This window comes from Anomaloglossus baeobatrachus, chromosome 8 (genome assembly GCF_048569485.1).
Source record: "Anomaloglossus baeobatrachus isolate aAnoBae1 chromosome 8, aAnoBae1.hap1, whole genome shotgun sequence".
Taxonomy (NCBI): Eukaryota; Metazoa; Chordata; class Amphibia; order Anura; family Aromobatidae; genus Anomaloglossus; species Anomaloglossus baeobatrachus.
In genome coordinates, this window is record NC_134360.1 from 134161104 (window position 1) to 134175116 (window position 14013).

Below are 14013 nucleotides of genomic sequence, written 5' to 3' on the forward strand. Positions count from 1 at the left end.
GGAGCCCAGCGGGGAAGTGTCGGCTCCCTGCGCACATAACTAGGGTAAATATCGGGTTACCAAGCAAAGCGCTTTGCTTAGATACCCGATGTTTATCTTGGTTACCAGCTTACCGCAGGCTGCCAGCGATGGCTCCCTGCACACTGTAGCCCTGCTTTTGGTGATCGAACCGTTCTCAAACGTAACTCGAACTGTCGAGCATTTATCAAAAATCTTGAGTTCGAGTTCGATCTCGAGCACCCCCAAAATCACTCGAACATGAAATTGGCGAACCTCGAACATCGCTTAACTCTACTGGGGACGTCGCAGTTACATAGATTGAAAAAAGCATTACTTACAACATAGAAGGGCAGCGGTTGTACATCGCCCAGGCCAAAAACTAGTACTCTAGCAGGATTCAGCTAAGCCCCCACTAAGTGGAGGCATCACATGTGCAGGAGAAGCAAATCACACACACACTTCCAAAAAATGGAGGGGGCGATTGCTGGATGATAAAACTGCACACTGATGGCTTGCATAGAGAACTGTTCACACATGCAGATGCACGGCCTATTAGCTGAATCCCATACTATTAGATCAGGTGGGCTGCCAAGCAGTACTCCATCTATGCACCATACAGGGACAGGACCTCTAATATGCAAGGCCTAACAGAAAGGGGCCTGGCTGTATCCTGTACAAAAAAAAAATGAGGTTTTAGTTGGTATTATAGCCAGAATACGGAAGCCTACAACCCTCGTCACAGGAACCTCATGCTTGAAGGTCACTACACTAAATATAAAAATAACAACAAAAAGAGGAATAAATAATATTTGGAGGATATTTATTCCTTTTTTTGTTGCTATTTTTATATTATAGGTTGAAAAAAGACCTAAAGACCTAAATCCATCTAGTTCAACCTTCCTTCACCAATTATATATTTTGTCATTAAATCAATTAAAACGGACAATGTTGTGTGTACTGAGGAAATCATCCAGCCCTTTTTAAAAGCTGTTATAGTGTCTGCCATTACTAACTTTTGTGGTAGGGTATTCCACAGTCTGACTGCTCTAACTGTAAAGAACACTTTCCTATTTAGCAGCCAGAATTGCCTTTCTTCCACTCGCAGTGTGTGTCCCCAGGTCTTTAGTATTGTCTTTGGAAGGAATAAGTCATGTGCCAGTCCTTTATATTGACCACACATGTATTTATACATATAAATTAAATCTTCTCTGAGATGTCTTTTTTCTAAGCTAAACAAATTCAACTTTTTCAACCTCTCATCATATGGGAGGCCTTCCATTCCTTGTAATAATCTAGTTGCACACCTTTGAACTGACTCAATCTTCTTAATATCCTTTTTAAAATGTGGAGTCCAAAATTGGTTTTCATATTCCAGATGTGGTCTTAGAAATGACTTATCGAGGGATAACAAGACGTTGGGATCACGGGATCTAATCTCTCTTTTTATACACTCTAAAATCTTGTTTGTTTTACAGCTTCTGCATGATATTGAGTGCTGCGGCTCAGCTTACTTGTAACCAGAATTCCCAAGTCTTTCTCCTGTTCTGTATTCCCAAGTTTACTTCCATTTAATGTATATGTCGCACCCCTGAGGGTCCAGTCACCACAGAGGTACTGCACCTCATCCAGAGGTGTGATACCCCATTCCCTGATAAGAAGGAGCACACAGATCACAGTACACACACACTCTTAGTATAGCTACACTCCATCAGGCAGTGGTTAGGGCGAGATTGCTACTTAGGGAGAGCACAGTCCCGGAGCCAGTCTGGAGGTGGGGTTAGCTAGTGGGTGGATACTTAGAACAGAGTGGTAGAAAGTGAAACTAGACAGAACAAGTAAGAAAGAGAACAAAGGAAGTGGAGGGGAGAGGTCCTGAGGATTGGAGCCGGAGGAGCTCGTCCTAAAACAAGATGAAAGAAAGAAAGGAAGAAGGGGTCCTAGAGACACGGGAAGTGAGAGATCCACCTGCTGGCTCACATCCACAGCCAATGAACTGGTATGGAGGGACTAGGCTGCAAAGGGGACCGTCTCCTAGACTAGTGGAGAGCAACCAGACTGAGCTAGCAAAACCGGAGTTTGAGGTAACTTCACGTGCCGAAGCTACAACCACATGCAAATCCACTGAAAAGGAGACCACAGAAGGCCAGTGGATTAGGCAGTAGAGCCTCCCAAACAGGGTCCACAGACACCGGCTCAGGGCACTGTGTGTGAGACGCAGGACAGGTGGTCGAAGCCAGCGTAGGAAGATCACCAGGAAAGGGACACAGAAAGAGACACCGGCCTAGTGCCTCCGAAATACCTGGGGGTCGGCTGGATCCCGTCACTGCAGGACTCAGCACTCCAAGGGCAGCGTTTGATCGTCCAGACGTGATAATCTGGAACTGATGACTGTAAGTAAAAGAACTAATGACTAGAGATGAGCAATGTTCGAGGTTCGCCAATTTCATGTCCGAGTGATTTTAGGGGGTGTTCGAGCTCGGGCTCGAGCTCGAACTCGAGCTTTTTGCTAAAAGCTCAACAGTTCGAGTTAGGTTCGAGAACGGTTCGATCAACAAAAATGTGGCTTTTCACAGTAAGGCTATGTGCACATGTTGCTATCTGCATGCGTCCTGCATCCCCAGCACAATCCCTCTCTCTTTCCTACTCACTGATCACAGGCGTCTCGCTGCACGGCTGTCAGAAATCTGCGGCGTCTTTTCCTCTTTAGAAAAGGGCTGCCGCTTCATTATTCAATCAGGTATTCCGTGCTTTCCTCACCCACCGGTGCCCATGATTGGTTGCAGTCAGACACGTCCCCACGATGAGTGACAGCTGTCTCACTGCAACCAATCACAGCCGCCGGTGGGCGGGTCTATATCGTGAAGTAAAATAAATAAATACATAATAAAAAAAAAAAAATGCGGTTCCCCCTATATTTGATACCAGCCAGGATAAAGCCACACGGCTGGAGGCTGGTATTGTCAGGATGGGGAGCACCACATTATGGGGAGCCCACCACCCTAACAATATCACCCAGCAGCCGCCCGGAATTGCCGCATCGATTAGATGCAACAGTCCCAGGACTCCACTCAGCTCATCCCGAATTGCCCTGGTGCGGTGGCAATCGGGTTAATAATGAGTTAACCATGGCAGGCGTCTCCCCGAGACACCTTCCATGATTAAACTGAAAGTGAAAGTAAAGAAACACACACAGCGAAAAATCCTTTATTTGATATAAAAGACTAAAAAACACCCTGTTTCACCATTTTATTAAAATCCCCTCCAAGTCCGACATAATCCACACGACAGTGTCAGCTCTGCTACAGAACACGAGTGCTCTGTATCAGCTCCACGTAGCACTGAAGTGAATCGTGCGGTCAGATTACCAAATCTGCCTATGTTTTATCATTAGAGGCAGTAGCTCAGTGGATAGAGCACTCGCCTAAGAAGCATAACTTCATGAGTTCTAGTCCCGGTAATGAATTTAATTTATTTTTTTATTATTTTTTTATTTTTAATTTTAAATTATAATTATTATATATTTATAATTTAATTTAATTATGCACTGAGGGGTACAGCCGGACATCAGCTGTAAGCCGCGGGACACACCTCTAAAATCGGAGCAGTTCACGGAATGAGGCTGCATTGCTCTCTCCTCTCTCTCTTCTCTCTCTCTCCCTCTCTTTTTCTCTCTCTCTTTTTCTCTCTCTCTTTCTCTCTCTCTCTTTCTCTCTCTCTTTCTCTCTTTTTCTCTCTCTTTCTCTCTCTCTCTCTCCCTCTCTCTTTCCTCTCTCTCCTCTCTCTCTTTTTCTCTCTTTTTCTCTCTCTCTCTTTTTCTCTTTTTCCCTCTCTCTCTCGCTCTCTCTCCTCTCTCCTCTCTCTCTCTTCTCTCTCTTCTCTCTCTCTCTTCTCTCTCTTCTCCCTCTCTCTTCTCTCCTCTTCTCTCTCCTCTCTCTATTCTCTCGCTCTCCTCTCTCTCTCTTTTTTCTCTTTTCTCTCTCTTCTCTATTCTTTCTCTCTCTCTCTCTCTTTCTCAGACCTGGCGATGATCAGCTGATGCGGTCATCTGACGGAATCAGCTGACACTATAAGTCGAGGGGTGTGGCTGGCTTTTTACCACCCGGCCGGCTAAACTATCAGCTGATGCTGTCGGACAGGAGTCTGCACTGAAGTGTGTTTTGTTTTTTTTGCACTGATGCATCAGCCGATTGTATAAAAGCCATGTATACAATCAGCTGCTGTGTCATGTGATTCAGGCCCTTGAACCTGACACATCATCAGATCGCTTTGCCTTCCAGCAAACCGATCAGATGATATTGGATCCGGATTGGATAGTGCGGGACCCTTGACCCAGGATAACTGCGGAGGGGAGTTTTTATTTCAATAAAGATGGAGTCACTAATTGTGTTGTGTTTTATTTCTAATAAAAATATTTTTCTGTGTGTTGTGTTTTTTTTATCTGTACTAGAAATTTATGGTGGCCATGTCTAATATTGGCGTGACACCATGAATTTTGGGCTTAGGGCCAGTTGATAACATACAGCTAGCCCTAACCCCATTATTACCCAGCGAGCCACCCGTCACCAGGGCAGCTGGAAGAGTTGGATACAGCGCCAGAAGATGTCGCTTCTATGAAAGCGCCATTTTCTGGGGCGGCTGCGGACTGCGATTCGCAGCATGAGTGCCCAGAAAGCTTGGGCACCCTGAGCTGCGGATTCCAATTCCCAGCTGTCTAGTTGTACCTGGGTGGACACAAAAATTGGGCGAAGCCCACGTCATTTTTTTTTTATTTATTTCATGAAATTCATGAAATACTTAAAAAAAAAAGGGCTTCCCTATATTTTTGGTTCCCAGCCGGGTACAAATAGGCAGTTGGGGGTTGGGAGCAGCCCGTAGCTGCCTGCTGTACCTGGCTAGCATACAAAAACATGGCGAAGCCTACATAATTTTTTTGGGGGGCAAAAAACCCCTGCATACAGTATTGCATGGAGTAAGCTGAGCCTTGTAGTTCTGCAGCTGCTGTCTGTCTGTAGGGAGGCCCTGTCCACAGGCTATTTACTTCATGCAGCATTTGCTTGGACCTGTCCCGCCCACAGCCATGACTCAGTCATGGGTACGGGATTGAAATAGACCAGGTGAGTGCTGCTAAGAGCAATTCTACTATTCTACTATTCATATGTGAGGCCGTATGGCACATTTTATAAAAATATTTTAGTGTAGGACTGCCCCAAATGAGATTTGCCGTGACGTGGCGGGGTAGCTCAGGAAATTGCAATTTTTTGCCAAAAATCTCAACATTTTTAGAAGTACAGTTTGGAATTTTTAGTGCTGAAGTGCACATTTAGTGCTGGCTTTTTGTTTATCCTTCATTGAATTGGTCGGTGGCTGACCCCCACCTTGCTATGCACCCCAATTTGGGATGTATTCCACCTGTCTAGATTTTGGAAGTTGGTGAATGTTCACATTCAGTCATCAGGCCCTGTCCACAGGCTATTTACTTCATGCAGCATTTGCTTGGACCTGTCCTGCCCACAGCCATGACTCAGACATGGGTACGGGATTGAAATAGACCAGGTGAGTGCTGCTAAGAGCAGTTCTACTATTCATATGTGAGGCCGTATGGCACATTTTATAAAAATATTTTAGTGTAGGACTGCCCCAAATGAGATTTGCCGTGACGTGGTGGGGTAGCTCAAGAAATTGCAATTTTTTGCCAATGAATTTCATGAAATAATTAAAAAGAAAATCAACATGAGCTTCGCTCTATTTTTGTGTCCAGCCAGGTACAACTAGGCAGCTGGGGATTGGAATCCGCAGCACAGGTTAGCCTGAGCTTTCTGGGCCCCTCTGCTGCGAATTGCAGTCCACAGCCGCCCCAGAAAATGGCGCTTTCATAGAAGCGCCATCATCTGGCACTGTATCCAACTCTTCCAGCAGCCCTGAAGCCGGGTGGCTTGCTGGGTAATAATGAGTTAATACTAGCTTTGTTTTACTAGCTAGTATTAAGTCAGAGATTCTTAATGTCAGGCAAGTTTGACCCGGCCATTAAGAATCTCCAATAAAGGGTTAAAAAAAATGACACCACAGAGAGAAAAAATACTTTAATAGAAATAAATACACAGACACACTTAGACACTCCATGTTTATTACTCCCTCTCACCCCTCCACGATCCATGGTCTTCTGTCTTCTTTCTCCTTCAACCCATGCAGCTCTGCTACATTAGACAGCGCTGCATGGGAGGAAGGACGCTGCTGCTCCCTGTGCACTGCAGTCTATTCACTCAGTTAGTGAGCAGACGCTGCAGGCTGTAAGCGGTGACGTCACCGCTGACAGGCGGGTTGCTATAGCAACGGTGATCTCTGTTATTGACTGGCTGTGGCAGCTGGTGAATAACGGAACGGGGAAGCAGAACGGGGAGTCGACCATGTGCCAGAGCATTTCGCCGGTATACGTAGATGCTGGAACGATGACCGCGTACCGGAGAGTGCAATGACAGGACCTAGTATGACATCATAGCCATGTGACCAGTCTGTAGCCAATGAGATAATAGACACCTGACTGGTCACATGCTATTTTGACATCACAATAGGTCCTATCATCAGTGCTGGTTACCGGGAGGACGCAGCGATTATCGGAAGGAAAAGCGGCGGGAGACAAAGTGCAGGACGCATCGCAGGGACCTGTAAGTGTTATAGCAATGTTTATGAACTGTATGTGTACATTTATAATGTGTTATTATGTGTTTGTGTTTGCCTGCCATTGGTTTCAATGGGGCTCGAGAGGTTCCGAACTGAACTCGAGCCTCTAGAGGCTCGCTCATCTCAACTAATGACTGCACCTCACTGTTCCCTAGACTTATTGCCTGCTCTGCCAGCCCTGCGCTGTCCCAACATTCCATCGGCTAACAACTGCCTCTGGTTGCATGGGGTCCTAGCTCCACCTGTGGGGAGCTGTTGCATCTCAGCTGCATCACCATCTGCCCTTGCGGTCTCGTCTATGCAGCGTCGGCCATACATGGCCGAAGACCACAGGTGGCGTAACGATTCGTTATCCACTGTAAATACTTCCCCATTTAAAAACGACACCACCAGGGTCACGGAGTCCGGCCCTGCCACTGTGACATCCCTAAGACTCAGAACCCCTAGCCCGGTTCCGAGTGTCTCCCCGCAGATGGCCCTCGTGGGGCGTGTCATATATGCAATGGTTACTACTCTCACATGCATTGGCCTATACATAAGCTAAGTATCTCTTTTTTTCAAATATTCCTACAACAATAATGCAATAGCAGAGTTCCCTTATTAATTGTTAGCATTCTAGAGTGAAGCTGTATGTATTTTGTAGTTGCTCAAAAACAGCTACAAAACATGCAGGGCAGGGACTTGAGTATGGCGCTTGAGCACCTCGATGCTCAATTGAGTGATGAACAGTGGTGAGCATGCGCCCTCATCACTATCTGATACCCCCAAATAAAATAAATACATTTGTAGAGCGCTGCCACACCCCAGGCCCTTGGTATACTCGGTTCCGGGTGGTGGATAATAAGGATCATCGTCACAGGTGGCCGTGCCCGGTACCGTTACCTGGGGGGGGCGCTCGGTAACAGGGTTATTTTGTATGTCACTTGTGACGCCACTGACAGGTCGCAATAATAAGATGTCCCGCCGTTGCTGTGGTTTTAGGGACAGATGGTATAGCAGCAAGTGTGTTCGCACCCTCCGCCAGTAGGGGCTTAAGTCCCATGTAGGTGTGCTGCGCCTTGTGGTGCGCCAGTAATAAATACGACACAGTTCTTGCAGATTAACTGGTATTTACTAACTGGATGTTGCAAGTGAAGTTTGGTACGGCTGGTCAACCAACTTTCCTTTGTCCCGGTGCTGACGTGAGTCCCAGTTGAGCCCTCCGTGCACATGCAGAGCTGATGGTCCCCTTGACTGAAACTGTTGGTGACCTGCGGCGCTCCGCTCCTTTGTTTTTCCGGGCACAGTATGACAGGCCTCACGGTCCCTTGTGGGGTAGGCTACTTTTCTGTGCCCTCTCCCGGGTCCTATGTATGAGTTAAGAGGAGAGAAAAGACATTGCATATAGCGCACAACCCATGGTAGAATATGCAAAAAACCTTTAAAACAGAGCACTAATACAATTTAAAAACAATTAAAACATAAGCTAGAGACAAGATCTTGTACCCACATAAATACAATAATTATGATGATGACAACACAATAACAGTAGTAAAGCCCCGCCACAAGGGGAGAGAAAATTGCAGTATACTAGAACACCTGGATGAAATAAATAATCCAGGGGTATAATATATAATAAAAATATGTAAGAACAATCAACACCTGAAAAGCAATAGCGGAATACCATGCAAATTAGATAGCTCTACATTAAACTAAAGGTGCCGGAATGCCTCAGACCTCACAATAAAGGCCCATGTATAGTCATAGGGGCAACAAAATCCTGCTGAGAGGGAAATCACACTTCCCACAAGGTGCCTGGTAGCCCGGGAATGCAGTCTGTTCCCAAGGGGGGGAGAGGGGCTCACCAGAGTCAACCACACAGAGATCAATGGTGGAGGAACCTATATATGCTCAGTAGGGCAGCAGGAAAAATAATTTGGAGGAAGGACGGCAGGGTCCGGTGGAGCGAAGCATCCACAGTGTGGCAGGAGTATAAGAGGGGGTACAAAGATCACCCCACGTGTATCGCCGCCGCTGCGGCTTCGTCAGGGGATCCCCTGCATATATAGCATATATATGTGCGTATGAGCCCTTAGAATCTGCAAAGAAGTTGATACTGGGGTTCACCAGCAGGATAATGACCCTAAACATACTGCCAGAGCTACAATGGATGGCTTAGAGCAAAGCATATTCACCTGTGTGTATGGCCCAGTCACACTCCAGACCTAAATCCCTTTGAGAATCTGTGGGAAGGCTTGAAATTTTTTGTTCACAGCTGCTCTCCATCCAATGCCATTAAGCTAGAGAAGATTGGAAAAAAATTCAGGCTCTAGATGTTTAAGGCCCCCTTCACACGTCAGTGAAAAACACTGACATTCTTCACTGACGTGTAAAACACGCACATGTCCCTCCGCGTTCCGTGATTCACGGCACACGTGGGTTGTCCATGTGCAATCACGATCCGTGATTGCAAATGGACATTACTCACCTGCCTTCTCTCCTGTTGTCCATGGTGCTGAACTCCTTGGCTCTGCAGCGTACGCCCAGCGTTCTCTGCAGCTACTTCTGGGTCGGCTGTTCCTGCTTTCATGAATATTTATGAGCCGGGCAGGAGCTGCAGAGATCGGAGGCTGCACAGCACATCGCTGGAATTCTGAGTTGAAAATGTTTAATATTTTATATGTCAGTGTTTTTCTGGTACGTGTTTCACGAATCACACACGGATCACACCATAGTGTGGTCCGTGGGTCATCAGTGATGCCAGAAAAAAAATGACTTGTCTCCGTGCAGAATCACGGACACGCATGTACGCTGCACGGAGACACGTTCAGTGAAAAATCACTGATGTGTGAGCAGACCCATTGATTATAATGGGTCTGCGTATGTCAGTGATTATGGTACGTATAAAAAAAGCACATACGTACCAGAATCACTGACGTGTGAAAGAAGCCTATAGCTGGTAGAGATCTATCTGAAAAAATTGTAGCAATAATTGCAGCAAAGGACGATCCTACAATGTATTGACTCAGGGGGGCAGAATACAGATATGCATCACAAGTTTCAGCTTTAGATTTTAAAATATTCTGAAAACCATGTATAATTTCCTTTACACTTAACTTCATACTTGATACTAAAGGGGGCTTTACACGCTACGATATCGTTAATGTTTTATCGTCAGGGTCACGTTGTTAGTGACGCACATCCGGCGTCATTAACGATATCGCGGCGTGTGACACTAACCAGTAACCTTAAGCGACCTCAAAAATGGTAAAAATCGTTCACCATGGAGAGGTCGTCCCAAAACCAAAAATCAGTAATGGTTGATTATTGATGTTGTTTGTCACTCCTGCGGCAGCACACATCGCTGTGTGTGACACCGCAGGAGCGAGGAAGGTCTCCTTACCTGCCGCCGGCCGCAATGCGGAAGGAAGGAGGTGGGCGGGATGTTACGCCCCTCCGCTTTGATTGGCCGGCCGCTTAGTGACGTCGCGGTGACGTCACTGTGATGCCGAACGTCCCTGCCCCTTGAGGGAGGGATTGTTCGGCAGTCACAGCGACAACGCCGACCAGGTAAGTGCGTGGGACGCTGCTGTAGTGATAATGTTCGCTACGGCAGCGAACAAAAAATATCGCACACACGACAGGGGCGGGTGCTTACACGCTCGATATCGCTAGCAATTACTAGTGATGTCGTAGCGTGTAAAGCCCGCTTTACTGTTGGTAGATCACATACAATTCCAATAACATATTTTTAAGTTTGTGTGTGTAACATAAAGAGATGTGGAAATGTAAGGGCCCAGGGACAGAGGACCTCAAATGTTCTATATGTCACAGTTGCTGTTCTGGCACGAGGTTGCAGGGGCCGTGTTCCCTGGGTGGTCTACCAGGTCCTGATGTTCCCTGCTATCCACCCCCACACATTATCCACAGCTGATGGACAGTCCACAGACACGGTCTTGGGGATAACAGTTGCTTTAATACAGCGGGAACAAAGGAAAACAACATGGAATATACTGTATGTTTCAGTCTTTTGTGGGTAGGCCATGGCAAATACAGCTTGGTGTTGAATGCTGAAGTGCAATTAGGGTTCTGGAACTTTTAAGAGCACGATTTGTTTCAGATTTAATTCTGGTATGCTTTTAGCAGGTTCAGAGTCTCTTGAGCTTAGAGGATAGATATGATAATAAGATTGTACAGACCTGGAGTCCTGGGGTTAATTTCACTGCTAGTTCAGACACGTGCAGTACTTGTAAGCAATTGTAGAAAGTTGCCCAGCGCGCTACGGGGACCGGACGGCTGGTGTGTGGACAATGGCATGAAAGCCACTAATATTGCAGTGGGGTGGGAGACCCTCAAACTTCCCCAATCTGCGTGCAGTAGGGTCTGGTATATACTCAGTAAGCCCTACTGTCTGAAGAGATGTATATCTGGCCAGTCAGGATTCAGGATAGGAAGCCTTCAGTATATTGGCTGTAAAAATCAGTAAATGGTGAAATTCTAGGCCTCGGGCCTAGCAGGAGTCTTGTGGTGAAGAGAAACTCCACATCATGTCTTCCCTCAGAGGAGACTCAGCCTGAACCAGAACATTCCAGTTCTTTCCAGATGGAGGCTGGAGAATAGCTCCACCTGTGGAGCCATGTGACCAAGAACTGGCCAATAGGAAAACACCCAATGCACACTTCAGATTCTTACAGTTTTCACCAGTAGATGGTGCTAGAACACAGCAAATGAAAAAAGCTTTACTTATAACATATAACATAATATTACATATAAGTAAATGTACTTAAAGAAACAGTCACAATCTGGACCGGGCCACTACATACTCCCCCTCTGAAGGTGAGCCGTCCTCGGCAATTGGGCAAATGGAGGACTGCTAAGAAAGGAAGGAAATATATGTGTAACAATAAGGCAAGAATATGCAGCCAGACGGAAGAACAATAGGCAATGAACAAATGCAAAACATGAATGTGGTAGTGCCAATATGAGAGAGTCTCTTCCGGCAATATACTATCGTCCATATGAAAAGCTCTGGAAAGGCACTTTAGGGGCAACAAACAGTCCATAAGTCCATAGCTGTATATAGAAAATTGTGCAAATAATAAACAAGGTGCTTGGTATTACCCAGGTGCAGAGGCTTAAACATTACTAAACTAACTATCCAGCTAAATAAATAAACAAGATTATATACTCATGGAAAAGGATATGACCTTTTAGTCTCTGTAGCGAGCTGGAAGTTTTCCTTTTGTGCTTCGCTCTGAACGCCTTAACACTTGATCTTCCTCTTGAGCTGGAATGATATTGTTTGCTGGCTCAGGTGAAGTTGGCAGAGGAGCAGCAAATGGAGCAGGAACCGATACGGGGACATATTGATAGCATGGAAGGATAAATTGAGTGTTGTAGAGGGACTCTTCCACAGTAGGTTGTCTGGCTGGTGTTTGCATTGCAGGAATTGGTGTGTAGAGCGGCATGACTTGTGGAGGAGGTGATGACATCACCAGTAGATCCTCTTTGGTGCATAGCTTCATGCGGTTTCTGTGCACCGTCTGTTGGGCCATTCCGGGTTTCTTCACTTCATAGACATCTGACTCAAGATATGGGATAGCTATAACTGTGTATGGCTCTGTTTCCCAGAGTGAATCGAGTTTTCCTGTACGGTGGTACTTCTTTAGCCATACCTTGTCTCCAACTTGAAGTGGGGAAGCATTAGCTCTTTGATTATAGCTCTCTTCTTGTTGACGGTGAGCTTCACCCATGCGGTAATCAACAATCTGTTGGGCTTCATGTATTCTTCGCTGATGCTCTGAGACCCAATCAGTTTTTGGCAGGGGATTGATCACGTCAGGGACTTGGATTCCAAGAGAACGATCTTTAGGGAGCTGACCTTGTCTTCCAAACATCAGATAACATGGCGAGTAGCCTGTAGAACAGTGGACAGTATTGTTGTAGATTTCCACTAACTCGTCAAGCAATTGAGGCCATTCAGCTTGTTTGGTAAAAGATGCTGTTCGCAGCATATTGATAAAAGTCTGGTTGACTTTCTCGCAGAGGCCATTTCCTTGGGGATGATAGGCGGTTGTTCTCAGCTTTTTGCACTCATGGAATTGGCAGAGTTCTTGAAATAATTGTGACTCAAAGGCAGATCCACGATCTGTGAGGACTGCTTCAGGGCAACCGTAATGTCTCAGATATTCACGATAGAAGGTGATAGCTGTAGTCCGAGCTGTAAGGTCTTTTACTGGCACAACAGCAACCCACTTAGTATAGTGATCCACCATGGTTAAGGCATACGTGTAGCCTGAATGAGTTGGTGCTAGCTTCACATGATCAAGAGTGACTAGCTCGTTTGGTTTCTGAGAATGGATTGGATGAAGAGGAGCTCTGGCATCTTTCTTACCGACTTTGGTGAGGTTGCAGGCTGGACATTCACTACACCAATTTTCTATGTCTGACCGCATCCCAATCCAATAGAAGCGTTGGCGTATGGTGGCTTCAGTTTTGTGCACACCAAAGTGCACAGACTGGTCGTGGTAGGCATCAAAAACAATTCTGGCATCTTGCCATGGGATTAGAATCTGATGTAGCCTTTCACCTGAAACTGGGTCTAGGGTATTGCGCAGGATCAAGCCCTTTTGAATGAAGAGTCTTTTGCGCTGTCTCCAGAGACGATTAAGCTCAACATCAGGACATCTTCTGCGTCGTCTGACAGGTATTCTCCCAGTAGTCAGGTAATCATAGATCTCACCTAGGACACGAGACTCATTTTGAAGAGTTTGCCATCTCGATGGATCTTGGAATAAGACAGGTTTCTGTTGAGAAACTTCATCAGTTTGTGTAGCAGCAACAGCATTCTGTGTAGCAAACCTTTGATAGAAGGGAGGCATCTCAACATCTTCCCACAGATCTTCCTCAGGAGGCTCTTCTCCTTCGGGCAAACGGGATAACACATCGGCATTGATGTTGATCTTGCCACTGCGATACTTAATATCAAAGCAGAAGTTCGCCAATCTTGAAGCCCATCTCTGTTCAAGAGCACCTAGCCGTGCAGTATTAAGATGAGCGAGAGGATTATTGACCGTGTAAACTGTGAAGGGTGTAGCAGCGAGGTAATCTTTGAACTTCTCGGTGACTGCCCACACAAGAGCTAGCAGCTCTAACTTGAACGAACTGTAATTGCTATCATTTTTCTCTGCACCTCTCAAGCTTCGGCTGGCATATGCAATGACTCTCTCTTTGTCATCTTGGACTTCGTAGCTGGCATCCCCGTAGACACGGAAAGGATGGCGGTAGTCAGGGTACGCCAGAATTGGAGGTGAAGTCAATAGACTTTTCAACATCTGAAAGGCAGTTTCTTGTCGC